Below are 10,773 nucleotides of genomic sequence, written 5' to 3' on the forward strand. Positions count from 1 at the left end.
TCAAAGACCTTTTCTGCATCGATTGACAGGATCATATGGTTCTTCTCTTTTTTTCTGTTAATGTGATGTATCACGTTGATTGATTTGCGAATGTTGAACCAGCCCTGCATCCCAGGAATGAATCCCACTTGATCATGGTGAATAATTCTTTTTATATGCCGTTGAATTCAATTTGCTAGTATCTTATTGAGAATTTTTGCATCCATATTCATCAGGGATATTGGCCTGGAGTTCTCTTTTTTTACTGGGTCTCTGTCTGGTTTAGGAATCAAAGTAATACTGGCTTCATAGAATGAGTCTGGAAGTTTTCCTTCCCTTTCTATTTCTTGGAATAGCTTGAGAAGGATAGGTATTATCACTGCTTTAACGTCTGGTAGAACTCCCCTGGGAGCCATCTGGTCCTGGACTCTTATTTGTTGGGAGATTTTTGATAACCGATTCAATTTCTTCACTGGTAATGGGTCTGTTCAAGCTTTCTATTTCCTCCTGATTGAGTTTTGGAAGAGTGTGGGTGTTTAGGAACTTGTCCATTTCTTCCAGGTTGTCCAATTTGTTGGCATATAATTTTTCATAGTATTCCCTGATAATTGTTTGTATCTCTGAGGGATTGGTTGTAACAATTCCATTTTCATTCATGATTTTATCTATTTGGGTCATCTCCCTTTTCTTTTTGAGAAGCCTGGCTAGAGGTTTGTCAATTTTGTTTATTTTTTCAAAAAACCAACTCTTGGTTTCATTGATCTGCTCTACCGTTTTTTTAGATTGTATATTGTTTATTTCTGCTCTGATCTTTATTATTTCTCTTCTGCTGGGTTTGGGGTGTCTTTGCTTCTCTGCTTCTAGTTCCTTTAGGTGTGCTGTTAGATTTTGTATTTGGGATTTTTCTTGTTTCTTGAGATAGGCCTGGATTGCAATGTATTTTCCTCTCAGGACTGCCTTTGCTGCATCCCAAAGCATTTGGATTGTTGTATTTTCATTATCGTTTGTTTCCATATATTTTTTAATTTCTTCTCTAATTGCCTGGTTGACCCACTCATTCGTTAGTAGGGTGTTCTTTAACCTCCATGCTTTTGGAGGTTTTCCAGACTTTTTCCTGTGGTTGATTTCAAGCTTCATAGCATTGTGGTCTGAAAGTATGCATGGTATAATTTCAATTCTTGTATACTTATGAAGGGCTGTTTTGTGACCCAGTATATGATCTATCTTGGAGAATGTTCCATGTGCACTCGAGAAGAAAGTATTTTCTGTTGCTTTGAGATGCAGAGTTCTAAATATATCTGTCAAGTCCATCTGATCCAATGTCTCATTCAGGGCCCTTGTTTCTTTATTGACCGTGTGTCTAGATGATCTATCCATTTCTATAAGTGGGGTGTTAAAGTCCCCTGCAATTACCACATTCTTATCAATAAGGTTGCTTATGTTTATGAGTAATTGTTTTATATATTTGGGGGCTCCGGTATTCGGCGCATAGACATTTATAATTGTTAGCTCTTCCTGATGGATAGACCCTGTAACTATTATATAATGTCCTTCTTCATCTCTTGTTACAGCCTTTAATTTAAAGTCTAGTTTGTCTGATATAAGTATGGCTACTCCAGCTTTCTTTTGGCTTCCAGTCGCATGATAAATAGTTCTCCATCCCCTCACTCTCAATCTAAAGGTGTCCTCAGATATAAAATGAGTCTCTTGTAGACAGCAAATAGATGGGTCTTGTGTTTTTATCCATTCTGATACCCTATGTCTTTTGGTTGGCGCATTTAATGCATTTACATTCAGTGTTATTATAGAAAGATACGGGTTTAGAGTCATTGTGATGTCTGTATGTTTTATGCTTGTAGTGATGTCTCTGGTACTTTGTCTCACAGGATCCCCCTTAGGATCTCTTGTAGGGCTGGTTAAGTGGTGACAAATTCCTTCAGTTTTTGTTTGTTTGGGAAGACCTTTATCTCTCCTTCTATTCTAAATGACAGACTTGCTGGATAAAGGATTCTCGGCTGCATATTTTTTCTGTCTAGCACCCTGAAAATCTCGTGCCAATTCTTTCTGGCCTGCCAAGTTTCAAAAGAGAGATCAGTCACGAGTCTTATAGGTCTCCCTTTATATGTGAGGGCGCGTTTACCCCTTGCTGCTTTCAGAATTTTCTCTTTATCCTTGTATTTTGCCAGTTTCACTGTGATATGTCGTGCAGAAGATCGATTCAAGTTACATCTGAAGGGAGTTCTCTGTGCCTCTTGGATTTCAATGCCTTTTTCCTTCCCCAGTTCAGGGAAGTTCTCAGCTACTATTTCTTCAAGTACCCCTTCAGCACCTTTCCCTCTCTCTTCCTCCTCTGGGATACCAATTATGCGTATATTATTTCTTTTTAGTGTATCACTTAGTTTTCTAATTTTCCCCTCATACTCCTGGATTTTTTTATCTCTCTTTTTCTCAGCTTCCTCTTTTTCCATAACTTTATCTTCTACTTCACCTATTCTCTCCTCTGCCTCTTCAAGCCGAGCTGTGGTGGTTTCCATTTTGTTATGCATTTCGTTTAAAGCATTTTTTAGCTCCTCGTGACTGTTCCTTAGTCCCTTGATCTCTGTAGCAAGAGATTCTCTGCTGTCCTGTATACTGTTTTCAAGCCCAGCGATTAATTTTATGACTATTATTCTAAATTCACTTTCTGTTATATTATTTAAATCCTTTTTGATCAGTTCATTAGTTGTTGTTATTTCCTGGAGATTCTTCTGAGGGGAATTCTTCCGTTTGGTCATTTTGGATAGTCCCTGGAGTGGTGAGGACCTGCAGGGCACTTCCCCTGTGCTGTGGTGTATAACTGGAGTTGGTGGGCGGGGTCGCAGTCAGACCTGATGTCTGCCCCCAGCTCACCGCTGGGGCCACAGTCAGACTGGTGTGTGCCTTCTCTTCCCCTCTCCTAGGGGCGGGATTCACTGTGGGGTGGTGTGGCCCCTCTGGGCTACTTGCACACTGCCAGGCTTGTGGTGCTGGGGATCTGGCTTATTAGCTGGGGTGGGTAGGCAAGGTGAATGGGGGCAGGCTTAGCTCACTTCTCCTTAGGTGATCCACTTCAGGAGGGGCCCTGTGGCAGCGGGAGGGAGTCAGATCAGCTGCTAGAGTTTTGGCTCCGCAGAAGCACAGAGTTGGGTGTTTGCGTGGAGCAAGCAAGTTCCCTGGCAGGAACCAGTTCCCTTTCGGATTTGGGCTGGGGATGCGTGAGGGAGATGGCGCTGGCGAGCGCCTTTGTTCCCCACCAAACTGAGCTTTGTGGTCCGGGGGCTCAGCAACTCTCCCTCCCTTTGTCCTCCAGTCTTCCCGCTTTCCTAGCAGAGCTGTTAACTTATGACCTCCCAGATGCTAACTCCCGCTTGCTGTCGGAACACACTCCGTTCGGCCCCTCTGCTTTTGCCAGCCAGACTCGGGGGCTATGCTTGGCCGGCAGGCTGCCCCTCCACCCTGGCTCCCTCCCGCCAGTCCGTGGAGTGCGCATCGCCTCGCCGCCCTTCCTACCCTCTTCCGTGGGCCTCTCGTCTGCGCTTGGCTCTGGAGACTCCGTTCTGCTAATCCTCTGGTGGTTTTCTGGGTTATTTAGGCAGTGTAGGTGGAATCTAAGTGATCAGCGGAACGCACGGTGAGCCCAGCGTCCTTCTATGCTGCCATCTTCCAACTGCCTCTTCAGTTCAAAATATTTTTTAAAATTTCCTTCATGATTTTTTTCTTTCTTTTTTCTTTTTTGACCCATCAGATATTTACAGAATATATTAGTTAACTTACCAATATTAGGGAATTTCCTTGTTGTTTCATTTAGTTCATTGTTTTTTGAGAACATACTCTGTAAGATTTATTGCTTGTGAGGATTTGTATTGTCTGGCATATAATGTAAATCTTCCATGTAGACTTGAAAAGCATGTGTGCTCTTCACTTGTTGGCTAGCTTGCCATGGTATGGTCTGTAAGATCAAGCTGATGGATAGTGTTCTACAAATGCAACAAGTTAACAAAAGTGTTATTCTGTTTACTTTGTGCTTTATCCCTTGTGCTATTGTTATTATGTATTTACCTGTAAAAGAAAATTGGCTGTTTATGAAAAAATTGTAGAGTTTGGCCACCATCAAATTATGTAGTTACGTACATAATAACATTTATATATATTTTTTCCTGTAAAAACTGAGTGTTCTTTTAAGGGTCCAGGAGAAGAAGGAAAAAAAGCACAGACTTTTCATTATTATTGAATAATTGGTACATGACATTACTTTAGTTTCAAGTGTACATCATGGTGGTTTGATATTTGCACATATTATAAAATGATCACCACAATAAGTCTGTTAATATCTGTCATAGTCATCACACATAGTTACAATTTTTTTTACGCTGAGAATTTTTAAGATTTACTCATCTAGCAACTTTAAAATATGCAATACAGTATTATTAACTATTGCCACCATGCTGTACAATAACACCCCATGACTTATCTGTTCTATAACTGGAGTTTGTAAATTTTGACCCATTTTACCCATTTTTTGCTCTCCTTTTGCAATCACCAATCTGTTCTCTGGATCTGTAAGCTTTTTTTTTTTGTTTGTTTTAGATTCCAGATACAAGTGAGATTATAAAGTATTTACTTTCTCTGTCTGACGTGTTTCCCTTAGTATAATGTCCTCCAGGTCTATGCATATTGTCACAAGTGACAAGATTTCTTTCTTTTTTAGGGCTGAATAATACACACACACACACACACACACACACACACACACACACGCACATATATACCAAATCTTGTTTATTCATTCATCAGTCAGTGGGTGCTTAGGTTATTTCCATGTCTTAGCTATTGTAAAGAAGGCTGCAGTGAACAAGGGGGTGCATATATCTTTTCAAGTTAGCATTTTTGTTTTCTTTGAATAAATACCCAGAAGTAGAATTGATAGTTTTATTTCTAGGTTTTAAGGAACCTCTATACCATGTTTCATACTGTTTGCACCGATTTACATTCCTAACAGTGCATACATGTTGCCTTTTCTCTACATTCCTGCCAACACTTGTTATTTCTTCTTTTTCATAGTACAACTATAGACTTGTATTTACAAACTTATTTGCTATTTCCAGTCCTATAGATCTGGGTTTCCAGTTAATAGTATTTTCTTTCAGTCTGAAGAAAATCCTTTATCATATGAAGTAATGGAGACGTAAGAACAGTGACTCCATTTCGGTATTCATTTATCTGAAAAAGTCCTTACTTTCACCGGACATATAATTCTGTTTTGATAGGTTTTGTTCATTGAGCATTTTGAGTCTGTAAATTGATGATCTCCATCGCAACTGCAAAACTTTGGCCTCTGTTTCTTTTTGGCCCACTTTTTTGCCACACTTTTATGCTTCCCCTTCTGAGACCTAATTATCCATATGTTCAAATTTTTAATATTGTTCTACAAGTCCCTCAGACTCTTTCACTTTAAATTGTTTCTCTCTGTTTTTCAAATTAGATTTTTTTCCTACTAGGTTGTCTTTAAATTTACTGACCTTTCTTTCCATCTTCCATCACTATGCTATTGTTAAGCCTATCCAGTGAAGTTTTCATTTCAGCTATTATGCTTTTCAGTTATAAAATTTCCACTTGGCTCTTTGTATAGATTCCATTTCTTTGCTGAATTGCTCAGTTTACTCTTTAAATCCACAGTTTCTTTAGAAATTTTCAACCTATTTTCCCTTCAATATTTTTTTAAAGACTTTGTTTGCTAAAACTAATATTGAGATGGCCTCAAAGTCAATGTTTGCTTTTTGCTTGTTCATGGGTCACATGCCACATTTTGTTTTCCTTTCCTTTTTGGACATATCTCACCTTTCCGATATTTCATAGTTACTCCCAATTTTACCTTTTCTCTGCATGTAATACTGAGCTATGGTGAGAAACTTTAGGTAAAAGTGAAGGTGTTTTCATTTTCTGTTTCTTCACTCCATATTCTACATGAAGCACAAACCCAATTCAAACAAAGATAGGTATAGTCATGCTTCCTATCCCACCCCCAGACACACGTACTTCTTTCTACAACTGACAACCATGCTTCTGTAGACTCTCTCCCTTCTGATGAGATCTAGGGTTAGAGAGATGACTTCAGTGTAATGCAGCCTAAACAGTCTCAGACTACCATTCTCAACTAGCACAATCTCTCTGACTCATCCTAGCAGATTAAAGATCATGCTACTTTGAAGCTTACTTTTGTTCCAGCCTCCACTAAGAAATACTTGTTTGCTGATAAATCATTTTTTAAATTTTTATTTATTTTTTAAAGCTTATTTATTTATTTACTTTGAAACAGAGACAGAAGAGGGACAGAGAGAGAGGGAGAGAGAGAGAGAGTCCCAAGCAGGCCCCATGCTGCGAATACAGAGTCCAACATGGGGCTCAAACTCAAGAAACTGTGACATAATGACCTGAGCTGAAACCAAGAGTCACATGCTTTAACTGACTGAGCCACCCAGGTGACCAAAATAATTGTTTTTAATGTTTATTTATGAGAGTGTTCACGTGAGTGGGGGATGGTTGGGGGGGCAGAGCCACCCAGGCTCCTTGTTGATAAATCATTTTGAAGCACATTCTATCTATAAAAAGCCTGTGGTGTGTGTGTGTGTGTGTGTGTGTGTGTGTGTGTGTGTGTGTGTCTTTGTTTATTTCTGAGAGAGAGAGAGAGAGAGAGAAAGACAGAATGTGAGAGGGGAGGGGCAGAGAGACAGGGAGACAGAATCTGAAGCAAGCTCCAGGCTCTGAACTGTCAGCACAAGCCCCACTGGGGGCTCAAATTCACAAACTGCAAGATCATGACCTGAGCTGAAGTCTGAGGCTTAACCAACTGAGCCACCCAAATAAGCCCCTAACTACTTATTTGTTAACTTGAACTGTGACAGAAAAGCAAATCAAAATGACCCAATAAGCAACCTATTTTCCAGCTGATGGTACATACACACTCTCACATACAAACATGGGCCTAGCCACGTGTAGATCTATTCTCTGAGCCTTTAGTTGCATCTGGATTTGCTGTCGAAGTCAAGGCCTCAGGGAAGGGGCCCTTTGATTACCCATGTGGCTTTCTGCCATGTTCTCCCACTCATCAGCTCCCTGGGCCTCTGGCTCATCAGCTCCCTGGGCCTCTGGCAATCTCAGGCTTTTGCTGTTCCCTGGAGCAGTGCACATGGCCACTTGGATCCTTTCGCCTGTCTCTGATCTTAATCCCTGTTGGTCCAGGGTCCTGGGGATTTTTGCTTCTTCCAGCTATTTTCGGGTTGGAATTCAGATTCATCTCCCCTGCTCCTCCATCCAGAGTGTTGGCTGTGAAGTAAATGATTGAAATGAGTTACAGATAATTTCATTTATGCTGACAAACATTTTCCTAACTGCCTAGTCACATTGATGTTGTACAAACACAGTGACACCCACGGGGGTACATCTTTTGAATGTTAGGTATCTGTTTAGAGCCTGTGGACAATCTAGGAGTAAGATCAACTGGTTCATGTTTAAACTCAGGTGCAGCATGTTACTCATGAGAACAAGATTCAGTGTTCACGCTGATTCGGTTCCAGTAGTTTCCATTTATTACACAGGTAGTGTCGTCCCAACCATCACTCTCAAACCAGATACTTCCTTCTCATGATGCCTCTAGTCACTAGCTCAGTAATACTGCTCTTGATGATACTCTCTTTCCTCACAACTTCTGGGCGTGTCTTCCACCTGTCACAGGAGTGGCTCATCATCCAGCATGCTCTGATGCTTTCAGTACACATAATAAACATGATGCCTAATAATAATTAAAGAAAACTGTCACTGAAACCCTGGTTATATCTGATTTCAAAGGCCAGCCTACTATTCTACTGAATACTGAAGAAAAAGGGCATATATATTTAACACTGTAAATTTGCAGTTTATATAGCAGTGCTGAGCAAACAAACCTCCCATGTTTTGTGAAGAAATCAAACAAAATCACTGTGTGTCATCCACTGATGGTAATCCTGCCTTCCTCTCAGTGGATGCCTAAATAGAGCTTTAATAACAGTTAACTTACAAAGTGGTTGCACTGGATACTCTGGGAAAATAATTTTACTTCTTATTGCTCTCTATTGGACTAATTATTGATTTCAACCAGTAAGTAAAGAACAGCTTCTCATTTTAATTCCTTCTAAAGGTCTACCTCTCATTAATTCAGTTTCCTTTCTCCTTTAACTTTATACACACACACACACACACACACACACACACACACACACACACACATTTACCACAAACATCACCCCAGTGACAATAACCCAAGCCATCCCTGTCTACTTAGTTTCATGTGGGGTTAAAAGAGGGTATGGGTAACAATATGGATGGTTTAAGCAACTCATCCTCATTGCTAGAAAACTCAAATGTCATGGTTTGTTGAAAGCAGGTCAGTCATAAAACTGATATGAAAATGATAACATATATTAAACTTGTAAATGCAGATCGTCATAGGGATTTCTAGAGGGCTTAATTCATTTGCTTTAATTGTAAAGTTTATTTTTCCTTTTACAAAGTGTTCTTTCACATTTCCATTTGAGCAGTTTCCCTATAAATCCATCCCACTAGCAACAACAAAAAAATCTCTCAATGTTTAGTTAAGATTCCTCAAATCTTTGCAATTGGGAACATAATTCTATTGAAGTGTAACCACTGCATTCTATCCTAATGTCAACAGGAACAAGAACTTACTCTTAGAGAAATGGTAAATATAGTACCTTGTTTGTAATACCCACTTCAAGCCAGGATCCAGAAGGTCAAAACATTACTGCCTGTTTGTTTAAATGTGTTCAGTTCCAATAGCTGAACCACTTCTCTTCCCAAGTCCACAGCCCAGAATTTCAGGAAGCAAGGAAGAAAATGCACTGAAAAGCCCCCTTTACCTCTTGCAATGAAAATCTTTCCCTAGCCCAATCAAAAATCTGATTTAGAATAGAAAGTGTGAAAATAAGAATCTGAAGAGGAAAATTAAACTGGTTGCTTATCTATGTTATAGATAATTTAATCTAACTCATGCTAGTTCAGAGTGTGTTCATTGGTAAACACTGCTTTAATGGTATTTTGTTGTTCAGGGTGCCTGGGTGGCTCAGTGGGTTAAGGGTCCGACCTCAGCTTAGGTCATAATCTCCTGGTTTGTGAGTTCAAGCTTCGCGGTCATGCTCTGTGCTGACAGCTCAGAGCCTGGAGGCTGCTTCAGATCCTGTGTCCTTCTCTCTTTCTGCCCCTTCCCTGCTCACGCTCTGCCTCTCTCTGTCTATCAAAAATGAATAAATGTGAAAAAAACAGTATTTTGTTGTTCTTGCATCTTAGAAAGGTTATTAATGTAAATTTCTCAAATTGAAAGGCTGAGACATCTATAAATAGAATGCTGGACATAGATCAACCTATGGATTTCATGATATTAGAGAATCAGATTAGACCATTTTTTTCAAGAATTTACAATTCACTTTGAGAAAATAACACTGACCTGCTTCATGGAATTCTAGAATGTTCCAGTTGACCTGACAGTGCTTTTCCTCTAAGCAGGTGTCCACGAGAAGCCACATTTAAATCAAAAGTTTAGTGACCATAGAACTGGAAAGGCACTGTCTGGTTCCAGTGCATGAGAGTTAACCAGGATGCACTTAACATTCTCCTCAGCTTGACTAAACTTTTAACAGACCTTTTTTTTTTTGACTAGAGGTCCTTTCTTTTTATTGGAGCACTTACTTTTGAAAAGTAGCAAATTTTGAAAAGTAAAATCTTTCTCTGCTCCATTGATTTGTAAATCTTCTACAACCCAGGAATGTCTTTCCCAAGAATCTGGAAGCCATTCCTTTGAAATATAATCATCTAGAAAGATAGTGCCCCTATCTCTCAGCCTATGTGGGAGAATAGAAGCCTAACTTTGGTAAATGCCAAGTAGCAAATCAGATGGCCTAATCACATTTACTAACCTCTCCACAGGGTCCTCCAGTACTTTCCCACTAGCTCGCTCAGTGCTTAAAAACACGTCCCCATTTTGTTTCAACAGAGTTGAATCCAATCTCTCCTCTCTTGCAGCAGTCTTGATCTTTAATTTAAGAGTCTTCCTTGTTTCCTTAACCCATCCATTGTCTTTTATAGGGCTGAGAGCTTGATCTATGCAGCTTCACATTTTGGGGCCCTCCTTTCCTTGGTTAATGTTTTTATTCACTACTTCCAACCTCTGATTCTTTTTTTTTTTTTTTTGGTGTTTTTTTTGTTTCTCGCCTCTCCATCAGCACATCTCAGCTCTGGTTATTTGAATCATCTGAGGAATACTTAAGACTATAGATGACTGGGCCCAACCATAGAGTAAGATTTAATTGATACAAGGTGGGGCTGGGTTATTGCTATTGTTTAAAATGGCCTCAGGTTATAATAATTGACAAGACTGAGAAGTACATTTCCAGAGGATAAAAATTTTTCTACCACACAGTACTTCTTCAAACATGTAAACAAAATGATTAAGTCTCATTTTCAAATTAGAATTGTCTACCATTCGTGCCATTCCTGGGCTATAGGTAATTTACCTTGATTGTAGATTTGGAGCTTCTTAAATTCTTCAGTATATACTTATTGACAACCTCTAGATGGTTCTATGTGGAAACAGATGCCATTCATTATGCCCAGATTTTACCAATTTATATCTCAAAAACAACTTTAATATCTAAAATGGGAAGAGTAGAAGACCAAATTGACCCTCTTCTTTTATCTTTAAGTTTATTTATTTACTTTGAGAGAGAG

General features: G+C 39.5%; 1 long non-coding RNA gene across 1 annotated transcript; it reads right to left on the reverse strand.

Moving 5' to 3' along the window:
* Positions 1-6,984: 6,984 nt before the first annotated feature.
* On the reverse strand, positions 6,985-9,076 carry LOC111560617. Its single transcript, XR_002742622.2, has 2 exons — positions 8,745-9,076; positions 6,985-7,320 (listed from the first exon to the last, which is right to left on the reverse strand). It is a non-coding gene; the product is annotated as an uncharacterized LOC111560617 (long non-coding RNA).
* Positions 9,077-10,773: the final 1,697 nt, after the last annotated feature.

The sequence above is a fragment of the Felis catus genome, chromosome B2, assembly GCF_018350175.1.
Source record: "Felis catus isolate Fca126 chromosome B2, F.catus_Fca126_mat1.0, whole genome shotgun sequence".
NCBI lineage: Eukaryota > Metazoa > Chordata > Mammalia > Carnivora > Felidae > Felis > Felis catus.